This window comes from Motacilla alba, chromosome 1 (genome assembly GCF_015832195.1).
Source record: "Motacilla alba alba isolate MOTALB_02 chromosome 1, Motacilla_alba_V1.0_pri, whole genome shotgun sequence".
NCBI lineage: Eukaryota > Metazoa > Chordata > Aves > Passeriformes > Motacillidae > Motacilla > Motacilla alba.
The window spans coordinates 32,621,900-32,645,564 of NC_052016.1; the positions used below are offsets into that span (position 1 = coordinate 32,621,900).

Sequence of the window (23,665 nt, forward strand, 5' to 3'; positions counted from 1 at the left end):
ACCTGCCACCTACTCATAGTGACAGCTCTGAAAAGCAAACTTAGGAAAGTCTTCCTGCAATCTCATACAGCTGGGTGAAATAGCATCACACTGTGACACCTGAATCTTGTCCTTCCCTTGGGAGCTGCTGGCCTACTCAGCTCAGGAGCACGGCATACTGTGGCATCCACGTTAAAAACAAAAAAAAAAAATCCCAGGAGAGCACCAAGAGAATGCAAGCTGGAATATTAGCTATGCCATGATGTGCTTGCACGACCCCAAAGCAGGTAACATATGCCAGGAAAATCACCTGGTGGGGATTCCAGTAGCCTGCAAGAAAGACATGGACTAGCTATAGCTGTCACAGCAAATTATGCATCTTTCTGCCTGATTCCTACCATAAGGTACCTGACTGGAGTGACACAGCTATGGGCTGGGTCAGTCTTCAGCCTTCTGAGGCTGCACATCTCCAAGTGATGTGAAAAAGTGGGATAGCTTCTGTTTTTAAGAAAAATTAACAAACCTGAAATATTTCTGTTTTGAAAAAGCCTTTTATTTTCTCTTATTGCTTTAAACTACCATCAAAAGAAAATAAATCAGCACAACAGCCATTTAGTTCAACATTCTTCTTGGAAAAGATATAATTAACTTTTTATTGTGGTTTGTAGAGACAGAACTTGCAACAGTATTGGTGTTTTGAAAGGAAGCAGTGCTCCTTTTAAGTCAGTCCTGATCAATAATCAAAGCTGCTACTAGGGGGCACTGTGACATTCACAGGAGGCACAGCTCTGCTTCCCACTGCCTATTCCTGCATCCATGAAATCTTTCACAATTCCTTGGGTAAAAACACATCTAAAGTCCAGTTTGGGTTATTTTACTCTTCCTAGTAACTTACCTCTTAAACTTTAAAATGTGTACGATGCATCACTACCCTCTCTGTTCCCCCTGCTTCTTTAGCACAAAAATACTCAACAAATGCTGGCTGCTTCTTCAGATGATACTGTGTTTTAGTGACTGAAGGAATTGAAACTTGTTTGTAAAACAATTTGAGATTGTTCAGGACAATCATGGCAATGTAAAGTAAGAGTTAAGAATTATAATAGTCATCATAATAATAACGATAATGAGTATTTTCTCTTCCCACTGCAGTGAACCCATCTGGAAGGCCTCAGTGTGAGGCTTCAGAAGTATCCAAAACTGTGATTAGAAAGAAATTCATTTCGGCAGGAAGGTGGAAGCTCAGAATGCCAAGAAAGAAAAAAGGAAAAGAAAAATCCTTTCTAGTTTTGGCCAACAGACCTCATCGGAAATTCTTTTGAAATGTTGTTCTCTGGAAGAGAGCTCAGTTAGCAATATTCTGCAAATGCTCAGCCCACTTCATCCATCTGCCAAGCTGAGAATGAATATTCATAGCAAGTTATTTTAATCATTGTGTTTTTCTTGATGTGACATAATTCTATATAATTTTTTTCCCCTGGAAAAAAAAGAAAAAAAAAACAGAAAAAAGTGCCCTCTTTTTATGCTGTCAAGTCAGAAAGTTTTTTTCTCCATCTGCAAGGAAGAAAAAAGGGACATTGGGTGGCTCATGCATGGGTTATAGCAACATTCTCATCAATGCTTCTCAAATCCCAGCATTAACAACCTAGCTAATGACACTGCTGCAAACAGTTTATGCTGGCTTTTACCTGTCCCTGTTGAACCCAAGGGATTAACACCTCCCACAAGTGATGATCAGGGTGACAATACCAGACTTAAGTAGGCTGGGAGCGGGATCCACTGGCAACACGTACTTGGGGGAGCAAGGGAAACCACACGGGAAGAGCTGAGTTTGGGGAGCTCAGGGCTGGTAGAGCCTGGGTGCTGTAGCTGGAGGATGAGGGAAACAGGCAGAGTTACTGCAGATATGTTCAGAGGATGCTGCTTTTAGTCACACACTGTCATAAGCACATACTACACAAAAATGCTTTTACAATTTTTGATTGCTTCTTAAAATAGTTCTTGTTCAACACTTAGCAAAAGTTCACACTTTTGGCAAAATTGTCCAAGCACAGACCCGTTATAAATATTTTACACAGACATACCTCAGGAATGAATTGGGTCCTCCCCTGATTCTAAATGGTGCTCCTGGTTCCCAGTACATCAGGAGGACATTTTATTATAGTTAAAAATCTTGAGGAAAACCTTGTTCCTGCAATAATCAAGAGTCTAAAATATTCAATACTTGACTTATGCAAGCAATTCCCAGGTGCCATACATTAGCTGCTGGGACAGGCAAGCTGGGTCACAGAGCTCAGCTCAGTGGGAAAAAAGATCACCACAACCAGGTTTTCTTAAAAGCCAGGCATGTGCTTTACACATCACTCCTGCTTCTCTCTTGTTCTTTGCATTGTTGCCCTTCGGTGGCCAAGCCTGCTCCTTGTTCTCAGGTCCACCACCCTGGAACGAGCTCCCAGAGAGTTTGTGCCCAATGACTTGTCAGTTACCTCCTGCCCCAGAGCATCCCAGATACCCCACGAGATGCTCCCTAAAGTGCTGAGCCCAGAGGATTCTTGGGTGGGATCAACATGAGGAGCTGCCCATTAGAAAGACAGCTGTGGTTTGTTTCCAATTGCTACTCAAGTGCAGTCCATTTCCTTGGATTCAGTTATTTGAGTAGCAGTGAGTGCCATACAAAGGTGGGTTACAAGAACCTAAATAAGTTGAGACCTCTTTCTTGCTGCTTCTAATTCATGAGCTCTAGACACATGTGCATCTAGCTAAGAACACATGCAGCCATTTCAAATCTCGTCTTCTGGTCAGTGCAGCAATCCACGTCTTTGAGTTCAGGAAAAAAAAAAAAGGAGGAAGGAAAAACAGCAGGCAAGAAAGTAGAGATGGTAGTCTGCATTTAGCTTTAATTAACTACTGGGTGTTTTGAAAGACAGTAATATACACCACCAACAGGCCTGTGCAAGCATCCAGAAATCCCTAATTGCAGCATGTTGCCTGACTGCTGCTTCTCTTACTTTCCTCACATACTGGCTCCTCTCTTTGGCCACATTCTGCCAAGGACTTTGTAGAAAATCAGTGTTCTTCTTTTCCGGTACTGAAGGTTCCTGCTGCAAAATGCAGGACAGCTATAATGTTTATGGTTGACAAGAGTAGAAAGATGTTGAAATCTCATTATCACTATTTGCATTTATCTATTTCCATGCAGAGACTGGTAAAGAGGAGTTAGCTTCCATACAGGTGGATGGCACGGGAGAAAGAGCACAAGAACAAACTCTCTGGGGCGGATTTATTACCCCTATAAACTGACATAGCCTAACTGGCAATGATGGCCAGCAGCAGCTCTGAATCTGACCTACCAGGAACAGAAATGACTCACCTGGCTTGAGGGAAGAAGACGACTCTGTCTCAGAAGACAGGTTACAACCTAGCTCTTTCAGGGAAACCCTTTAGACTACAATGTCGAAAACCTCAACAGGGCTCCACAAAAACTTAACAGGCTATCCACACAATGGCTTACTGAAAATACAGGACTGGAAAAGAGATTCTCCTAGCATGGCTTGAATTCTCTATTAAATACTAAGCAAGATTCCATAAAAGCTCTCTAAATGTTAGCAATTTCCATTAGGAAAATCTTTAAGGATGGAAGGCCATTACCAGCCAAAGGCCTAGCAATGAGTTCTTGGCTCCCATTTCAAATCCTGGTGGACAATGTCTGTATGTACAGCTGAGCAACTAACTCATGCCAGATAAGACAGCCAACAAATTCAGCTTCTTTCCATGACCAGAGGGCCATTGCTTTGAATTTGGTTTTGTTTATTTTTGTTTCCCAATTATGTTTGTTAAATTGTTTGCACTTTCTTTCACAAATGGCTTCAACACACACTCTATATTCCAAATTCAAACGGTACTGCTTAATTGCAATTGGTTAGATAAGTAATATTCTTACTGCCTGTGCACTGAACTGCTTCTGGAGTGCTGTGATATACCTGCAGTGTGTAAATTAGTTAAAGGGGAGTACAGGCAATAAATCTGAATATCCCCAAAATCTTCAAACGAGACTAAAAGAGAAAATGTGTGTATATGTGGGTTTTCCAGGAAGAAAAATGAGATAAATACAAAATCAGGGCTACCTTCTCATACTGACATTACATTTTAAAATGTGCTTCTCTGCCATCCTCCTAGTACCTTGGGTTTTTTTTTTAGTCTAAATGCTAACTGTTTGAAATTCATGACAAATACCTTCCAGCCAATTCCAGCCATATTCTGTTTCCAAAGACCATAATGTCTGATATTCTCAACAGTCTGACAGGGGAGAACTTTTGGAAAGGGTGAATACCTTTCAGATGAAATATCTTTTTATTAACTTTTTCCATTCCAAACACATGATGAACTTTTTTGTCAAAAGTTCCTTAAATAAATTGGTTTGGTTTTCAAAAAAAAAAAAAACAACCAAAAACCAACAAACAAATCAAGACAAACAAAAAAAAACACTGTCATGTAACTGTAAAAATTATTTGCAAAAAATTTGAATAGTTTTCATTGTCACTTTTACCAAGAGTCACTCACGTGTTTAATTTTAGTCAGGTAAGAATATTACCAGTTTGTGTTCCATTTTACAAGCTGAAATATTTTGAGTAATTTAGAAGTTGAGATGATAAAGAAATGCAGTGTTTCAGAATCTCAGAAATTAAACATCTCTCCGATGTCAAAAGAAAACCTTCCCATATGCCTAAATATTTCTCTCATAAAAAAATATAGGGATTTCATCTTTTTTTCCATCTGCTTTTCGGGAAGGAAAAAAAAAAGTTTTAAGTCTTAACACTTCCAAGTCTGATAAAACTCTGTTTTGACAAACTCCTGAAAACAGGCCTATAAATGTAGTTCAGACATTCCCTCCTGTTGTGGCAATTACTGACAAGACTACTTCAAAGAATCTGTCTCGCAGAAACATGTGTATAATCTGCTCCATCAAAGCACGCTCCTCCTTAAGGTGTCACTGCACTGCTTTGTCTGAGCATCCAGCAGAACGGGGGAGTCACACCTGAGCAGTGTGATCTCCAAATCGTTGTCCTAAAATTATTTGGAGACACAACAGCTTCACATCAGGAAGAGCGACAGCATAACCACGACCAGTTCAAATGCCTCAAGGAAGTGGAGTGCAAAGACCTTATGGAAAAGTGGACTGAAGCTGCACACAGGGAGAGGAGAAAAGCGGAGAAAAGAGGACAGTGAGCACAGCACAGAAAACAGTGAGTATGTGCAGGTATGAGAAGCTAAAAAATTGTTTTCACCTTCCTTTTCACCAGAAATTCTACATTGATCCCCAAGAGGGTGAGACCCCACCTTTCCTGTTTATTACTCTGCTTAGTTTGAATTCCTAAACTTTTTTGATTTCTTTGACCAAGCTCTCTCCCAAAGACTAAAGAATTAAATGGCCCTTTCTAGGCTCTCCATAAAGTACACCACACAGCAGGAGGTCTTTTGAGGCATCTGACATCCAGCTCTTGCTTCTCCTCCCGTGGGAGTGAAGAAGTTGCATCTATCCTTTTCTTTCCCGAGCTCCCACTCCTGCTCTCTGTGGCTCAAGCTTGTGCATGACATTGCAGGGATGGCAAATGAAAACAGCTGCCAACCTTCTCTGCTATGTCCCCGAGCTCTGCTTTGAGCACAGTAGCTCACATGGCCAGCTGCCACACGCCCAGAGCGGGGCACTGCAGGCAGGTCCAGCCTCCCAGTGAATCCATGTGTTTTGGTCTAAGGGAAGTCTGACTCCAGCACAGAGCTCTGCAAGGCCTGCAAAACATAATGGAAGGACACAGTGATTTAATTCCCAGTGCATTCCTGCTGCTGCAGCCACTAACATGCAAACAAGGTGATTTAAACAGAGGCTGGGCATCTCTGCATTACGGCCATGACTGTGAGAAACATCAGGACAAGTAATCCCAAAGCTTTTCAGGGGGTCACATTTGTCTCAGCATTCTGTTCTCCATGATCACAGAGGTAACTACACTAGCAGGAAGTTTAAAAAGGAGAGCATGACTGTCAGGAGAACCTAAAAACTAAATGGACAGCAGAGACCTACCTGTCCTTCATCAACAAGTGGAGATAGCTCAACAGCAATGGATTGGTACAACAGGCCTTATTATTTTTCTTCTCCATGAGACAAAAGAGAATGTAATCTCCTAAACTGTCAAGACAGTATTTTTGACCATGTGACCTTTGCAAGAAAAACCCCAGAAAAGCCATGAGCTGGTCTGTGGGAGAGACAGGACATAAAACCATGGAAACCTACCAGGATGGGAGTGACACTTCAAAAATGATAACAGTCTCTTCCTCCAGCCTCAGAGACTAACAGTAACCTTGCAGGTGATCCAAGCTGTGTGACAAAGCCCAAGACCACCCTGTGGTGAGCAGTGTTGGTCCCCTCACCTTACACCCTTTGGTAGGCAGTGCGCTCTGATAAGAGCCTCAGCTGTCAGAAAACAAACTGCAAGCAACAGATTGAACACACTACCATGCAAAAGCCTATCTCAGGAGGGACAATTAAAAACACACACAGAAAAATAAATGGCTTTTCCTTTTCAACCTCCTTTCAACAAGTAACAAGACAGGAGCGGGTGCCTATATGCTAGAATGGCCAGAAAATCAGCAATTAACAAGCGTTCCGCTCTAGCCTGTCTGCGATTTCCTCCCTGTAACTGTGGCTAAATGTTTAAATACATCACTCCCCCTTTTTGTGTGCTTGCTGTGGCTCTGGCCCACCTCAGCCCTTCTGGCTTTCTATGTCATGCAGTCTTCCCTTTCTCACATGTTTATCTGAAGTCTCCTCTAAGATAAACACAGAGAGAGTGGCACCATGACCACCCAGCTGCCTTCAGGAGCACACACATCAGTGTGCAGTGAGTGCCCCAAATGCACACAAGCCAAAATGCACTTAGCCCTGTGTGCCACAGAGGCATTTTAGAAGCCATCTAGTCAGCAGCATCCTCAAGAAAGACGCATTACCGTATCTAGCCAACAATAACATAATCCAGAGAATTCAAATGGGATTCTTCCCTAGGAAACTAAGTGCTAACCACATTACCGTGCAGATGCTCATTAACAAGACTGTATCAAACAAAAGCTGCAAAGGTATTTTTCTGAGGCATAGACTTAAATAAAGGCTTTTGACTCAGGTTGGCACTCAGAGTTAAATAGATCGAAAAACAGAGTCTCTCATTAAATTCATACAACAATTCAAACATGAAGGATTAAAGTAAGATCTATACAAACAAGCATGGGGAATAAAACACTCCAGCAGAGTCAGTGGAACACCTGTGACCTACTGGACTTCCGGGACACTTCAAACCCCAAGCTGCAAAAAATCAACTGAGAAAAAGGTGCTGCTACTGCATGCTGAAGTTCCTATCATGACTAGATGGTTTTCATTGTTCACTCTGTAGAAACTGATGATCAAACTTGGAAAAAATAAACCCAACCATCAAAATAGAGTAAAATTCTATTACAGAGAAGAGACACTGAACAACCTTTAAATTATATATAGGGAGGCCTCATAATTAATGAATGACTAAGCTTCAATCTAAAAATGAAAGCATGACATAAAGAATCCACTAGGTAAACACAACCCTGCAAGAAGAAAATAGTTCCCAAATACTTGCTAGCATAATCCTTCTTGGCCAGCTACAGGAAAGCAAAGTCTAGGGCCCAGCTTTGACAGCTGAATGGACTAATTACATTATAACTCCAGCATGGAAACCCCCTCATCTCAAGTTTTGCAAACAAATGGCAAACATGCAATGAGCTTCAGCAACAACAGCTGCAGAACAGAACTGGCCTGATCTCCCTTGCCAATAGATCTACAGAAAACAGCAGTCAGTCCTGATGCCAGTTCAACCAACCGAGAGAATACAAGCACCACCACATAGCGCCAGAGGACCCAAAATTGAATCCATATGAAAACATGACCTATTTCTATACCTTCCTATCTATTAATTTTATGTAGCTGCTCATCACTGAGATATTCTTTTCAAGATCAACAGCAATAACAAAGTTCTGAGCTGGCCCTGCTAAGAAATTAAACAGCACCTGGAAACATTCCCCAGTGCTGGAGCCACCAGCACTGCTGAATTGCTAGAGGGGCTCCTGACACAGTTTTGGCCTGTGTCAACCAACACTATGCCAAACAGTTCCCTATTACATCTATGGGTTAGGACTCCCAACAGATCCATTCTCCACACACAAATCAGACACAGTCAATCTGCTTGGAAGAGTAAGAGATTTTAACAGACTCAGCATGGGCTATTCCATCCTAGTTAGCCCCAGTACCAGGGTACAGGCCAGAGCACATTTAGTTGTTACTATATATGTAGGTACAAAAGTGCTGGCATCTGTCCTTTCCCGAGTTCAGAATTCCTGCTGGGGCTGGTTGCTTTCCTTGGAAACTGGATATTTCTTTAAACTAAGATATCCTTGAAAACTGTGTATGGTACTTGACGGTCTTGCTACAACGGTGTAGGAAAAATGCATGTGAAGAAATTAATGTCTTAGATTTTTTGATGGGTGGCTTCATATTCAATAGCAAGAAATTCAGGCTAGAATTTTCTTTACTGCTGTTCTCATTCAAATATGCAACTTTGAGGTTTATCCTCTCTGGGGGTCCTTCTTCAGGGAATTTATCATCAACCCCAGGAGACATCTGGACCAGAACACAGATGTTTCCTTCCTCCAGATTCTGTGTAGCAGCAGTGTTGTGAGCTTAGCAGCAGCTCAGAATATTTTTGTGATTGTCCCTAAGCATAAAGCACTGATAAAATATAGCACTGAAAATAAAAGATAGTAGCATAAGTAAGGAACTTTACCCACTTCACCAAGAGGTGCCTCATGTTCTGTCAGGGCAGCTGACAGAGAGCAGAAAGAGCTAAAAGTACCACAGCTAATTAAACTTTGTGGAAGATGCTTTTACATTTCTTTTTACACTCAATAAGAGGTGGGTCACCTGAAGAGAGAGGAGGACAGGTATTGAAAAAATCCTGTGACCTTGTTATCTATGTCATCTGTGAAGACCTTCACACTGGAGGCAACTAAAATGGCTCCAAAAACCTACATTTAGGCAACTGAATCACTGCCCTGATTCAGCAGTCTGGAGAGCAATTTTGCCAACCAAATGCAGATGTCTAATCTATCTTGGCAGCTGACTCAACTGAACACATAGGCAGAAAAGTAGGTTATGAGAGCACAGATACTTGGATAACGTATAGTTATCTGCATTCAGTAGTTTACACTCTGAAGCTGAACTCCAATCTTGATTTTAGGCAAGTAGAACAAACTTGTTTTGATAGGTCAGAGATACACTTAAAAGCACTGGTATGAGATCTAGTACATTCCCTCCCTCCCTCCAAAAAAAGCCACCTTCTTAAAAGGAAGTTCTGCAAATGAATAATTTTCATTTCAAAGCAAGCTGAAAGATGAAACTTTTTAAGTTCCTCTCCCCCACAGGCTGCTTGTATGTGGCCTCACTGCTTTGAATAGTGAGAGAATTTACCCCTGTGGAAGTAAGTGGTGCTGTGCCAACTTGCTGCAGGGCATGCAAACCTTCCCTGGACTGTTCAACTCAGGAACACCATTGCAGCCACATACTCCTTTTGGAGAACTGCAGTTATCACTGTAACATGAGAATACACAGTAAACTCTGGCCAAACTCAAGATCAATGAGAATAAACTCATCTTCAAAACTTGGAGGTGGAAAATGTAATATTTTCCAAGAGAAAAATAAATCCTATTCTTCTGTTTGAAACAGAAGCAGGATGAGAAATACTTTTTGGTCCTTTCTATAGAAAAGTTAAAAGATCTAAAATTAAAAAAAATGGTGGAGGGAGGGGAGTAAGACACTACTTAACAGTTGGGAAAATAGAGATTTTTGCCAGAAGGAAAAGTGAACTTTTTTGCCAACCTCTTCGATAACACAGTTTATAGGACTACCCTAAATTAATTCATGCTTGGATAGAACATATGTTCTGAAGAAACAGCTAGTATTGATTGTATAATTGCCAGTGATAGGGAATCCACCACATTCCCATGGTAAATTGTTCCAATGTTTAATTACTTTCACTGTTGAAAAAACTTGTGCCTCATTTCTAGTGTGAAATTGCCTGGCTTCAGGTTCCAGCCACTAGGTCTTTTTATATGTTGTTTGCTAGCTTGAAGTGCCCTCTTATTAAAGTTTGGTTCTCTAAGTAGGTATTTACAAACTGCAGCTCCTCAGGCTTCCCACTGATAAACTGAAGAGGCTCTTCTCCAGGAACCTCAGCCTGTGGAGCATGGCCCCTCGCACTCCCATCACTTGCATGTCTGGTTTCTGAGACTTTCCAGTTCATCAGTAATGTTTTTTGACTGGGGACATGAATCACAGGAGCTGAGTACCTCCCAAGTTCAGACATCAAATATTACTCCCTAGGTCACACCTGAGATGTCCCAGTTAACTCTTTAAAGCCTCCAAATTATGTCTTCCAGCTTAATTTTGAACAAGGAGTTACTTTTAGCTAACTACTAGCATATTTTTTTCAAAATTGCTTTCTCAGAAAACAATCTTTTAGGTTAAGAACATGGCTAACTACTAATATCTTTTTTGCATGCCTTTATACAGTGCTTCATAACTGACCAGATTAAAACACACACAGCTTTTCTAAGCCAAGTTTAACACGGAATCTGAGATTGTCTTGCATCTGTGACCTTGTCCTTTTTCATCATTTGTCTGCGGAATTTTATCATTTGTGTCACCAATAAACTTTCCTTCAGGTGGTTTTACATCTTATGCTCCAGTATTAATAAAAATAATTAATATGGCAAGGAGCAAGAAGCAGTGTGCACAGCATTCCAATATTACATGTTTGTGATGGTAATTCCCTATTTGTGTCCATATTTTCAGAGTGCTGTTTAACCAGTTCTTAATCTAATATGCAGAGACTTACATTATTCTTGATCAAGATCCTATGAGGTATAACAACAAATGCTTTCAAAACTCTAACCACATCTGCACTACTACCTTTAGCAGCAAATTTTATAATCTCATCAAAAAGATATCAGATTTGTTTGACAGGATTTATTTCCCATAAATCCATTTTGATTGGCATTAATTATATTTCCCCTCTTTAATTTTTTATTAAGCTAATCCCATATCAGTTTTTCTATTATTTCACCTCAAAACAGTACCAGAATGACAGGACTATAATTATCGTAGGTTGTCCCATACACATCTTTAAATTTGAAATTGTATTTAAACACAAGCATTTTTTCCAGACTTCTGGCACTTCAAAACAAATCTCGGGCTGTGTGGAATGCACCCAGGTCATGTCTGAAACTGTTGTAGACATATTACCTGAATTTTCTAGCTGGCCTTAAGAATGTCTGTATTGATTCAGGAGCCATCTGTTTTGGCATCCTGCCTCCAGGATGCCACGGAGGAAAGAGTAAGAAGCTTGTACCCTAGGGTCTTTGCCCAACCTGCTCTCCCAGCCCGCAGTAATTTGTGGCTCTGGGAGCTCCTCTGGCAGGCACTGCACCCGCATCCTTCTGTGTACAGCCTCAGGGTTTGGTCCTTCTGTGAGTCAGTCAAATTACTTGCTGAAAGTGTTTTTTATTTCTAATCACCTCACCTTTCCATGGCAATAAACTCCCTGCAGTAACTACACATTGCATATCTCCTATTTTAAACCTACTACCTGAAAATACCCTTTGATGACCTGCTCTCACACTGTATGCAGCAGGTAACCACAGCTCTGTGATCACCTTCTCCATTCCAGTGGTGATTTTGCAGACCTAGGCCTTCTCTCAAGAGCCAAAGGCAACTCACTGTCTATTCCCAGGGAAGTCTCTCCATGCCTATTGACGCCAGTGCCTCTTGCCTTGGACACCTCATCTTTTAGATAGGTACCAACAGTGTTTGGTTTGTAAGGTGTAGACCAATCACAGATTTGCAGTGTCAGACACACACGTTCCTTTGTGCCTGGTTGCCCTGTTTCCCAATTAATCATTAGGTCCTCATCATTTGTACTGCCTTGGAATGCTCATCTGGCATCTCAACAGAGGTAGATATGTTTTTTCTTAATTTACTAGTTTGGAAGCAGCTCTTTATCTTTCTGAGCTATTCCTGCATTGCACTGTTTAGCCGATTGTCACTACATCTGGAACTAGCACTGCTGCCAACCCCGATTACAGTCATCGTGCTTAAGAAATTACTCAAGACTTCAAACCCATTACCAGTTCCTTCCCTGGGCAAACCCTACCTGTCTCTAATACAGCCTCAAGATGAGCTGTGTTTATTCATTTCAGTCAACACTGGTTAAACTTGCCATCACAACAAAAGCAAGAGTTGAATTGGAGTTGCGCACAACCCCCCCCCACCATTTGGAATAGGTGTGTCTATGGGTGTTCCCTCTGGTTTTGGTGCAGCAGCACATCCTAAAAGATGTGCGCAGCCAGGACAATGGAGGCAACAGCCATTCCAGTAAGAAAATTTATACCAGACTAAATGCTCTTGCTGGAACAGATGCTTTCAGCTGCACTCACAAACACTTCTGCCTATACAGCAGCCTTCTGGGGCTTGCATTTACTAGCTGGGGCCTTAACGCCTGCATGAGTGCAGAACTACCCATGTGCACAAATGATCCGTGTGTAGTGTTGTCCCTCTGGAGCAGTGGTATTGTTGTTCTGTTTGCCTGTGCCTGTAATGCAACAGAAAGAGTGGCCACCACACTAACTTAACCAAGCTGATTTTGATGCTAAACATTAAGCCGGAGGCCAGCAGCTGAGGAAGGTGAATGCAGGATGAGAGGTAGATCTTAGCTGATCCCTTGGCTGCTCCCATCCATCACATTTGCTCCTACTAGAAAGGATTTGAGCAGATCTTTGTTCATGAACAGCTCTTTTTTAAATCTCTGGCAACTAAATTGCATCAGGGAGTGGATGTGCCGTAATGGAGAGAGAAGAACCTTCTGTTTTTCTCTGTCTTAATTGCCTGTGAATTTATAGGCTTTGGTAATGTTGGTGAAAAACTTCCTGGCACTGTATGAATGCTTTTGCCTTCCTTCTCTCAATGACTGGCTTGTTCTCTCTATTCTGTTTCCTTCCTCTGTGAAGACATTTTGCTGTCTGTGATCAGACAACTGCCCTCCCTTGCTGCACAACCTCTCACTGCCACCTGGAATGCCATTCTGCAGATGGTCAAGGGAAACTAGTCCTATTAGCTTTACATTTCCTTGCAGAAAACTATCTCTGAGGGAAGGGAAAGGATCTAGTTTTACTCCCTGAGGGAGCATCTTTGCCCCAGGGGCAAACAGTACATCCCAAGGGAAAGGGAGTCCCATTAAACAACAAGGCACCACTCAAAGTCATCCCCATTTACAGCTGTTGCCACCTCCAGCAGATTTCCCCAAGAGTCTTCATTTAGCTGCAGTTCATTGAGAGGGTCAGGCAGGGATGGCTGCCCAGCTGGTGCAATGCCTCCTCGTTGGCCAGTCCTGCAGTGTAATTAGACTCAGCCCCAACAGAGGCTGGAGAAAAGAAGACCTGGGCTTGGTGCAAGACAATACCAAGCTACATAAACTCTGGGCAGGGTCTAGGGAAGCCACTGGCAAAAATCCCATAAACTCAAATACCACTAGGACTTGCCTCTTGGCCTTAGCCCATGATACATCAGGCTCCTAAGCACATTTGTTTGCAGTGAAGTCAGAGGAACCTTTTTGTCCTGCTCAATAGGAAGCTTTGGCATTCAAAAGAATGGCCAAAGACTTGTACCAACTGATCCCTTAAATCCTTCCTGATAAACAAAAGTAACAGCGCCATGTCAATACTGCAGCAGTGAAAAAGCTCCAAAGTAAGAGGTACTTTCCTGGACAGAATTCAATTACAGTCTTAACTCTGGTTTTAATTACCCAACCTAACTCATCCATAGCACAACAGGCCAGCACACTCAGCCAGCAACTTGCTGCTCAAGGCACTCAGCATAGAGACAACTTGCTCCCTTTTTTAATGATTTTTGTAGCAATTTAAATGATATCAAATAATAAATACTTTGCATTCCATGACACATCACTCAACCCTAATAGCATCTATACTTCCTATCATGAAAACAGTTTCAAAAGCATCAGGAAGTTTTTAGAAAGTTTTCCTGAGACTAGTCAGGAAATTATCAATACAGCATTACTTTAATCTCTCTTATTTTAAAGTTATTAAAGAGCGGTATCTGAATGAATTAAATACAGAGCACAGTAAAATAATGGAGCAATCATAAACAAAAAAATCTTTTTTTTCTACTTATCTTTTTTTTTTTTTAAGGCAAGATGTATTTTCTTTGGCACATAAATGCTTCAGAAGTCTTGATTTTAAAATGGAAATTGTTTTTGTCAACACCTCACCAAGAGCACAAACCACTGAAAAGCTATTGAAACTTCCATTTTTAAAGTAAAAATCTCAATCAAATTTAGGTGTAGAAATCTTCTAAGGTACATATTTCTTTCAGTGCAGCAAATAAGTATGTTTAGGAACCAAAAGACTGTCTCCTAATCTGCTGTTTCCAAAAAGAGAAGCTTTGGCTCAGTGCTGCTTACTTTCTCAGGCTTGTGACTATACAACATGGATTTGTTTGCAAAAGGCAGCTTAGGGAAAATAACTTTATTCCCTTGCAGTGAGGTTTGAGTGAGATGCAGCACCTTAGCTGTAAACAGAAACTACCACAATTTGATTATTCATAGCCATCCCGTCATTTGTAACCACTGCACCTCAGGAACCAGTTCAGTAGCACACATCCTGCATACCATAGCTGTTTGTAGCCTCCCAAGTCCAAAGTGAGAAAATACATGAAATAAAATGCACCCTTTTTTCAAAAAACCATTACAGACTTACCATCAACCCCTTTCCCTTGTTACCATGCTGCCCTACTCCCTGAAATGAGCAGTCCTAGATGGGTCTGCCATATTTCTATTCCTTGTGGGAAATAGAATGTTGGAGGGCTGTCTGTCCCAGGGGGAGTTAAAAGCACTACCTAGGATGCTTGGAAGATTTCTAGGGATTACAAACAATAGTGAATAGAATGTTATTACTGCTCTTTTATCTTTTTTCGCTTTTAAAGTTATATATACTCTATTATAGGCACTCTACATTCAGCCGACAGATACTGGAGAAGTTCCCTGTATGAAATTCCTAGGAGGAAGCCACAGGTATGACAATTATGGGGTTTATAATTTAATAATGAGGAAGTTGTTCAGCTTTTCTGAGGTTTCTAAGGTTTTCTAAGATCCTGCAGTCCCTAAAAAAAGTCATTGCTTTGTCTCTGGTTCCCTGGAACTAAAAAAAATATGTACGCTGACAAGAAAAACAAAGCTTTTCTATTCCCTCCCCTCCCAGCTCCTAGCTATCAAACAAGGGAGCATAAGTATTCAGAACTTATTTATCCCAACAGCTCCCCGTAATCTTAGTGATCATTGCACAACTGAATACTAACTGTGTTTTCTTAATAGTTGGGAACAAAAAGTGAAAAAATAGGTTTGACGATATGTAGTCAAATTTTGTACTAATTAAAAAATAGGTTTACCTCAGTCCATCACCATTTCTTAAAGGAACCTGAATTCACTTTCCTATGGCCAAGGTGTGTGAAGGCTTTTCCAACTGAGACAGCCACTACTTTGAGTCTCATGGAAATCAACTGAAGTATCAGTCTCAGTGGTGTTGTGGCTGAACCAGCAACACAGGAGTCTGCACACGTAATTGTTCATTTAAAAACAAACATCTCATCAAGAGAGGGTTCTGAATCACAGTGAGACCAGATTAATATAGCAACATTACACCGAAAACAACAACAGCACAAGGCTGCACCAGACTTCCTCCACAGGCTACCCAAAGAGGTAATGAGAGAGCAGGCTTCGGCTGGAAAACCAAACCATCCTTTTATGGAGGATGTGCTTCCAGCAATGAATCCACTGCCATCATATTTTTTAAGTTAAAGCCCAAAATGGCTCCAGCCTCCCTAACACTGATCTGTCTCAAATGCCTCTGGAATGATGAATGGTGAACACTGGTCCCCTACAAGAAATCAGAGTTCTTTTTTTATTTTTTAATCAAAACAAGCAGAACTGGCTTTTCAAGCCAATGTTAGACACTCTCCCTCCAAAATAGTCATGTTTGATACCATCCCTTTAAAAGCTGCCAAGGTACGCAGCGACCAAGATGACCCTGGAGACTCACACTGAGGACAAAGATACTTTGTAAAGTTTTTAAATGAGTTTTGTGCGCTGATGTCAGGAGGATGGGTCATGTTCCAGATGTAGAATTTGACTTCCCACTTTTGCCCCCTGCATAACAAACATCTAATGACACCCTCACCCAAGCCTGCTACTCCAGCCCCAGTGGGGCTACACCCTTTCAGCTTCCACCCCTTGTAGGAACCCAGACACACCCAGTATCTCCCTAACCCCTTCAAAATATGAAAGGCGCACAGAGGTCTGATTTCATAACCATAACTGACTTTCTTTGTAACACATGCCTTGAAGTCTCAAGGTACTTTTCTTTCTTTGGGAGAGGAGAAACAGGCATAGAGGTATGGAAGCCAAGATTAGAGGTGACCTCTGACAGCTGTGACTCACCCAACACCCTTGAAAAAAACTACAGGAAAGCTAATGATGTAAACAAGTTTCCAAGTGTTGGACTGCCCTGTTTCACTCATGAGGGCATGTTTTTTGAAGCTGAGCTGGAGAAAAGCAACTGTCTTTTTTTCTTTCTCAAGAATTGTACCAGTAAGGTAGTAAACAACTACTTCTGCCAGATCGGCTCACCTACACACTTCCTAAAGCAGGTTTTCAGAAGCAGCTCTTCATGAGAAGCCCCCACACATCTGTGCAACCTCTCTAACAGAGCGAATTCAATGCATGTAAATCACTGCAGGCTCCATGGCACGAGTAACACACCAAATTTTTCACTATTTTGGAAGAGGCTCCCAAGAGGAAGCAAAATTTGGGTTGAACCAAAAATAAACTACAGCTTTAAATAAAACCGTTATCTGCCAAGTAGAACATCAATCCAGTACCAAAAGGGCAGTGTAACCACGTGCAGAAGAGCTGAACCTTGCTGTTGGCTCTGCATGCAGTGCTCTGCCTTAAACTGCCCCCTCGGCCTCTAGGAGTGAGAGGCGGAGATGGTGTGACTTCGGTCAAGTCTTGGGTAATAACCAGCATTACACAAGGTACAAGAAGGGCAATGCCAATTCAGTGTAAGAGGTAGGCCTAGAGTTGCTCATCCCTCCTCTCAACGCCCAGTAAATTTCCTCAGAAATCAGCAAGATTTTGTGGCCCAGAGCTGTCTGGCTAACAAACCGATGAGCTAACTCTGCCACGTCCTGCTCTCCAGCTCCCCAAATTCATTTTAACAATTTTCTACATTTTTGATGTGTGACCATCTGTTTCCAACCTTGTGCTAGACCTCACAGAGACCATCCAAGAGACATGATTTTCAAAAACCCACTTTCTTTCCTCTCTGTTTGTTAAACAAGCAATTAAAAGTTTTTAAAGTATTTGTGACCTCTGAAAAAATGGCAAGAAGCTTATCTGGGTTACTTCCCACTCACAACTATCTTAAGTTACATCTCACACACTCTAATACATCAATTCGAAAATCTGTCTACGTACCACAAAGCAAATGACACGGCTTTTCCAGAGTCCGTCTCACTGACTAGAAAATTTCACACCCCACCCATTGACCAGCCTTTCTTCAGCCCCTCCATATAGGCATGAATACAAAAATAGAAGTAATCTGTAAAGAACACATTACTCAAAATATCTTATATTGCAAATAAATACGCTCTATTCAAAACTTCTGAGTCTTGAATTAACAAGTCAGCTCATGCCTGTGTCTTTATTCTCCATCGACACCACCAACAGAACACATTTACCCTTAAAAACACAAGAGGTGTTATGAAATGAAAAGTAAATGCTGAGTGGGGAACGAGATGGACTTTTTGAAAGAATGAACTTCCCTGTGCAGCTTTGAGGACCACAGAATTATTTCATTTTCAAAAGGAACAAAAAAATTCTCTTTTCTCCAGAAACCATGAAGTTAAGTAAAACACCAAATGTTATGAGTATTACAAATAATTCAGCAGTTGGTGAAAGTGGATAGAGCACGACTGACACAGATGGAACACTTAGTGGCCAAACTCTAACAAGTCTCTGCTGAGTATGTATGCACTGAGGTTTTTCTGAAGCTCGCAATTTGGCCACATCTAGGTAGACATGAACTGAGGTGGCAAAAGGTAAATTCCTGACACTGAGGTCACTTTACCTGCCAAATTCCAATGTCTCCTCCAAACTGCATAAATAAATTTTGATTCAAAACAGAAGCGTGAACTTTTTGTTTTTAATGAGCAAGACAACATATGTTTTCCTAATCTCTGGACTTTTTAGCTGAATTTTTCACAAATATTCAGCCCTTGGCTAATACTCAGCACAAACTACTTCAAACCAAGCAGATGCAGTTTGGCAAACTGATAAGCAACGTAAAATTACTCTGGGTAATGAAAAATGTTAGGCAGTTTAGTGATAAGCAACTGTATCTGCTTTGCATAGGACACACTTCTCTCCAGCTGTCTCTCTTCAGACCAAATTCAAACACACAGAGACAGGTACAGATCATCTGTAATGTTCTTTTTTTCCTACTCATTTGCAGCAGATGGGAACGCAACTTACTGTGTGTGTTGACTGCATGAGTACAGCATGCACTGGTATTTTGCAGTAAAGTCAGACAGAAAGCCAAAGCATTTCTTCTTGCTGCTGCTGCTGTCCTTGCTTTATAAGCTGCATTTTTGCAGAGGAATGAAAGTAGTGGGAAAGGTGCAGAACAGAGGATTGCATGGACTGGGCAGTGCAGTCTCCTGGCCTACTTTGGCTGCTTCTATTTTAGGTTCTTGGCCATGGGAATTTCACTTCCTCCTCTGGCAGACTGGCAGCAGAATCCCAGGCTCCCTCACCTCGTTCTGACAGTGACTGCTGATGCTGTGACCCGCCTCCCAGGATGCTGTCTGTGAGGGGGTGGTGCAATAGGGGAAAGAAGAATTAAGGTAGACAGAGGTTATAATTTAGAAGTGAGGGAGACTGAGGCCAGTCTTCCTGAGGAGGACTGTGATAAGGTCCTCTTAGAAAGTGGCTTTGCCCTAGACCTACCAGGGAGAATTAGAAACTGGGAGACCTGGCTCCCCTTTCCTACTCAGCCAGTGATGTGCTGTGGGACAAGTCATAACTTCATTGCTCTCAGATAAAAATGGGAACAGGAGCAACCCCCAAAATGAGCATGCATGCATACATGTGCAAGAGGGGGGCAAATTTACTGAATATCTGTAAGTTTGCTCATTTCTTCAAAGGGGATCTTCCAAAAAAGAGAAATGCTAACAGTATATTTTGTCTGCTTTACCCACTACCCTGTAGAAAGTATAGGATCAAACATTTTCCACATTTCATACCCTTCAATTCACAGAGCACATCCATTCACTGCAATCCCTCTGCTGGTCCCCACATACCAATCTCAATCCCCGATTACCCCTCTGCAATCCTCAGACTCAATAAAATTTACTCTCCCTGCCTCCTATACTGATCCAGGTCCCTGCCTTCTATGCATGCCCAGCATCACACTCCTACTTGCCACCTCTCCCCAGCACTCCCCATGTGCTGCAGTCTCTTTCCTAGCATAGTGTTCTGCCCTTCCCCCTCGGTCCCAGATGCACACTCATACAAAGCCCCTTCTGCCTATTAAGCACTTCCATTCCACAAAACCTCACAATTAAAACTAATCCTTATCCTGCAAATAAGCTGAAAACTGAAGCAGCGCCTTAGAAAGCCTTCTATTTAATGAGCATCTTTGCTGTGGCTGTCGCCATTCTCCATCTTCTCTGAGCTTTTCTCCAAATGAAATAAAGATCAGCCCCCCTGTAGCTCCTTACTGTAAACATTAATTCAGGAGGTCACTTACATATTAATGCTGACCCTGTTTCTGTCACCTTTGCTGATACAGAGCAGTCCCATTAGCAGCAAGTGTTTTAAAAGAAGCTGATTCTTAATGTGGGTATGGGTGGTGGAAGCTGACCTCCATCATTTCTCCTCCCTTCCTCGCCTACTCTCTGAATGTGACCAGTGCTCATGAGTACCAAATTACTGCATGACGTGTGTGCCCAGGACACATTTCTGTTTGTTTTCTTCCCTGTGCAAATGCATGCCTGTGGCCAAGGGAAGCACTGTGCCCACACAAATAAGAGCAGCCTCACGATGCAGCAAATGCCTGACACCTGCTTTTTTCACAAAGCACTCAGGTACCAGAATCATGGAAAACAAAGCAAAACACCAGGCAGAGCCAGGCAAGAGCACTTGGTTGGCACTTACAACAGCCCTGTACAGACACACATTCCCAATCCCAGAGGGACACAAATCCACCCTTCTCCTTGCCCCATGCCTAGTCCTATGCATTTTCTCAGTGTTAGACTGCATTTGCCTGTTTGAATGCTCCTGAGATTGTCAAGCGGCCAGCAGCAGCCCTGTCCTTTTCCCTGCAGTGTCCCAGGGAGACACCTGAGCCTTGACCACAAAACTGCAGCAGACATTTCCTGAAGATGAGTCTGAAATGTCAACAGCCTTTGGTACTTAACACATCCAAGGGAAATTAATGGGAGTTCAGGACAGAGGGGAAAACTGCAAGCAGCAGGCTTGAAAAAACAACACCTGGGAAAATCCATAGCGGATGCACTTTACCTGCCAGGACTGAACTTAACCTCCTGCACCATCATCTTTAAAAATCTGGCAGCTGGAAAAGCAAAGCCTTTTTCCTCTGAGGAATAGCACAGGAAAAGCTCACATGAATATTAGCTACCCCACCACTCTGAGCTCACTTTTAAGAATTTAGGAAAAACTCGCTCTTGTAACTAAGAGAACAAGGCCTCCCATTACTGCCCACCTAATAGCATTTCCACTTAGGCATGCACACCCCAGCTCCTGATAAAATATTCATGGGTTGCCCTTGGCCTCATTGGGGCAAAGCATCTGCAGAACTAGAATTGATAAGTGTTCTACCTGAGGAAGGTGGGACCCACATCACTGGCCATGGAAAGGCTCAGTTAAATATCAGTTTGTGGAGCAAGGTCAGAAGGCATAACTACAGAGATTTATGCCAAAACCCACATCTCTGGGAAGTTTACATTACCCTTTTATTCTGAAAGGCTCATATTTGCTCTTTTTCCATTTCAGGCCAAAATTAGCCAGAGAGGAGCTGGGCAGTTTTGTGCTTGTTCCATGGAGAACATAAGATCCTGCAACTGAGGGTCATGGCAGGATCATGTAATACAGGGAGTGGCACTACCTGGGCCCATGAAGGACACCTTTGGTGTTTCCTTTGGAAAGCTTCTAGGGCAAGGAGAGTTTTGCCTGCTGTCATCCAGGCTGTATAATTGCCAGGGCTTTCACTTTAGATTGAAGGGTTCAGACTTGCTCATTAAATATACATACACATACATTATATGACAATGGGATTCTTTCTCAGATTTTTGTTGGGTTTATAGTAGAAAACCAAAATTAAACATAGAGTTGTCAAGATCCTTGCCCATTTCCCCTCCAAGCAAATCAGTTCACCCTCCAATTCCTCTGACACCACACCAAAGGAACTAATTCTTCACACAGTATTACAAATCCCTGGTTAGTCACTGGCTCTTGTCCTGCAGCCCCCACATATCTTGGGGCTTCCATACCAACTTTGCCCCTGCCCCTCAGTTTTATCCCATTATTTGTCCTAAGGACCTCACAGAGCTCTGTCAACCTGTTACTGTAGTCCCTTCAGCTTTTCCTCAATTAAGACAACCAGTCATGCCTAATTGTTCCTAGTTCTGTGATGATTTAGTGATGTGAATAAATGTCCCCTCAGGACAACATTGCAGACACTCAAATCATTCACTTGTGATCTAAATATAAAGGGCATCTAGGTCCTCTGATATGAAAGGCTGCTACATGCATGAGAGAATTATACTCATCTAGAAAAAAGGCACATGATTCACTTTAGTAACACATTTGTAACGACAAAGTGCCAAAAGCTCAGTGTTTTTTAACAGGGCCATGCATGTCCCTGTGTATTGCACACTCCCCACCAGCCAGATGGATGCAGTTCAAACTGTGAATCCTCTCAGAAAATTCAACACTAGCAACTAAGTCCCTGTCCCTTAGTATTAGTCATTCAGAAACTTTTTCACAGATTTACCTGGGATTTGGTCCTGGTCCTCATACCCTCTTCCTGAGCATGCTAGGAGACCTGCCTGGGTAGAGCCTCTCCTTCAGCAGAGGGGCAGCCCCACTGTTCCTTTGAATCTGCCGTAAAAGCCCACATTTCTCACTTATAGCAACCCAACTCCACAGGAAACAATCCAAGCTGTAGCCACTGCAGCAGCAAGGGTTTCCTTCCCAAAACAGGCTGGTGGGAGCATGCCGGAGTGGAAGCACTCAGCTTTATGGCCCGAGCCATGTCTGGGGCAGCAGCACCAAGCTGGTCTTCCTAGGCCATGTGTCCCGTTTGGCTGCTGAGCTCTGCAAGCACCCATGGCTCCACACTCCCCACCCACAACATCCCCTTCTCCTTCTCTCGCTTTCCTTCACTTTCCAGTGACAGCAAAGACATTTGGGCGGCTTTACCTTTGTTCTCTACTAAACCAGGGTCTCTAAATGACAAAACAGCCTGTTTCTCCAGACTTTATCCCCACAGACTTACACCCTCTGCTGATTTCTGGCAACACAGGTACTAACTCCATTCTTCCACCCTTGACCTTCCTACACTACTGTACAATGTTTATAAAAAATAAATAAATCAGTTTTTTGCCTTGCAATCTTGTGTCTGTGAACCTGCAGAGAAGCAGGGTATGATGGCTTTTTCTCTCTTCTCCCATCTTCCCTACCACCCAGTAGCTGGCAGGCACAAATGGCTTTCTGAGGTTAAAAGTAGTAAAGAGGCAACTTTGGCTTTCATACACTGTGATCAATATTTACTGGAGCAATAAGAGGGTGTAGAAACTGCATCACTGGCATGATAGAGAAGCTGGAGAGCAGAAAACAGCATTTAAAGTCTTCAGAGGGACATGACAACCAGCTAATGATTACTTAGGGACTATCAGATTTCCTTCTTCATTTGTTTTGCCAAGTGGTATAGTAGTTAAAACACAAAATAATAAGATGGGCCTGTCCCCAGTCCAGAGAAGCAAGTGTTTGTAACAAGCTTTTTTTTTTTTTTTTTTTTTTTTTTTTTTCTTTTCCCTAGCCAGATTTGGAAGGATAGAATTGCTTGTTAAGGTGAATAAGAGCGCATCTCCCTATTCCCCAAGGTCCTTTGCTGATGTTTCATCCTGGGCAATCACTTTGCCCTGAAGGGCTTCTGCAAGAGAACACTGTCACATAGTCTCCTGATAAAAGGGTCTTGCTGCCAGTAATTTGTCTGCTTTCTCAAGTCAGTTCATCAGCTAGCAAGCTTCTGGTGTTGTCCTACAAACAGGGTAAACCTTGGGCTCTTTTGGACTCAGCCTCCTTCTGCAAGCCACAGCATCTCTGCTGCACTCCATGGCCTTTCCAGAGCACTGTGAGGGGCCTCCAGGCAAAGATGTTTCCTCTAGTGTAATCCAGACTTCAGCAGATAAAAATTC

The 23,665-nt window shown here is 42.2% G+C and overlaps 1 protein-coding gene across 1 annotated transcript in view; it reads right to left on the reverse strand.

Annotated features, from left to right (window-relative positions):
• The window catches only part of LOC119707283 (limbic system associated membrane protein), a 998,862-nt gene that overhangs the window by 612,599 nt on the left and 362,598 nt on the right, over positions 1-23,665 (reverse strand). The window lies entirely within an intron of this gene.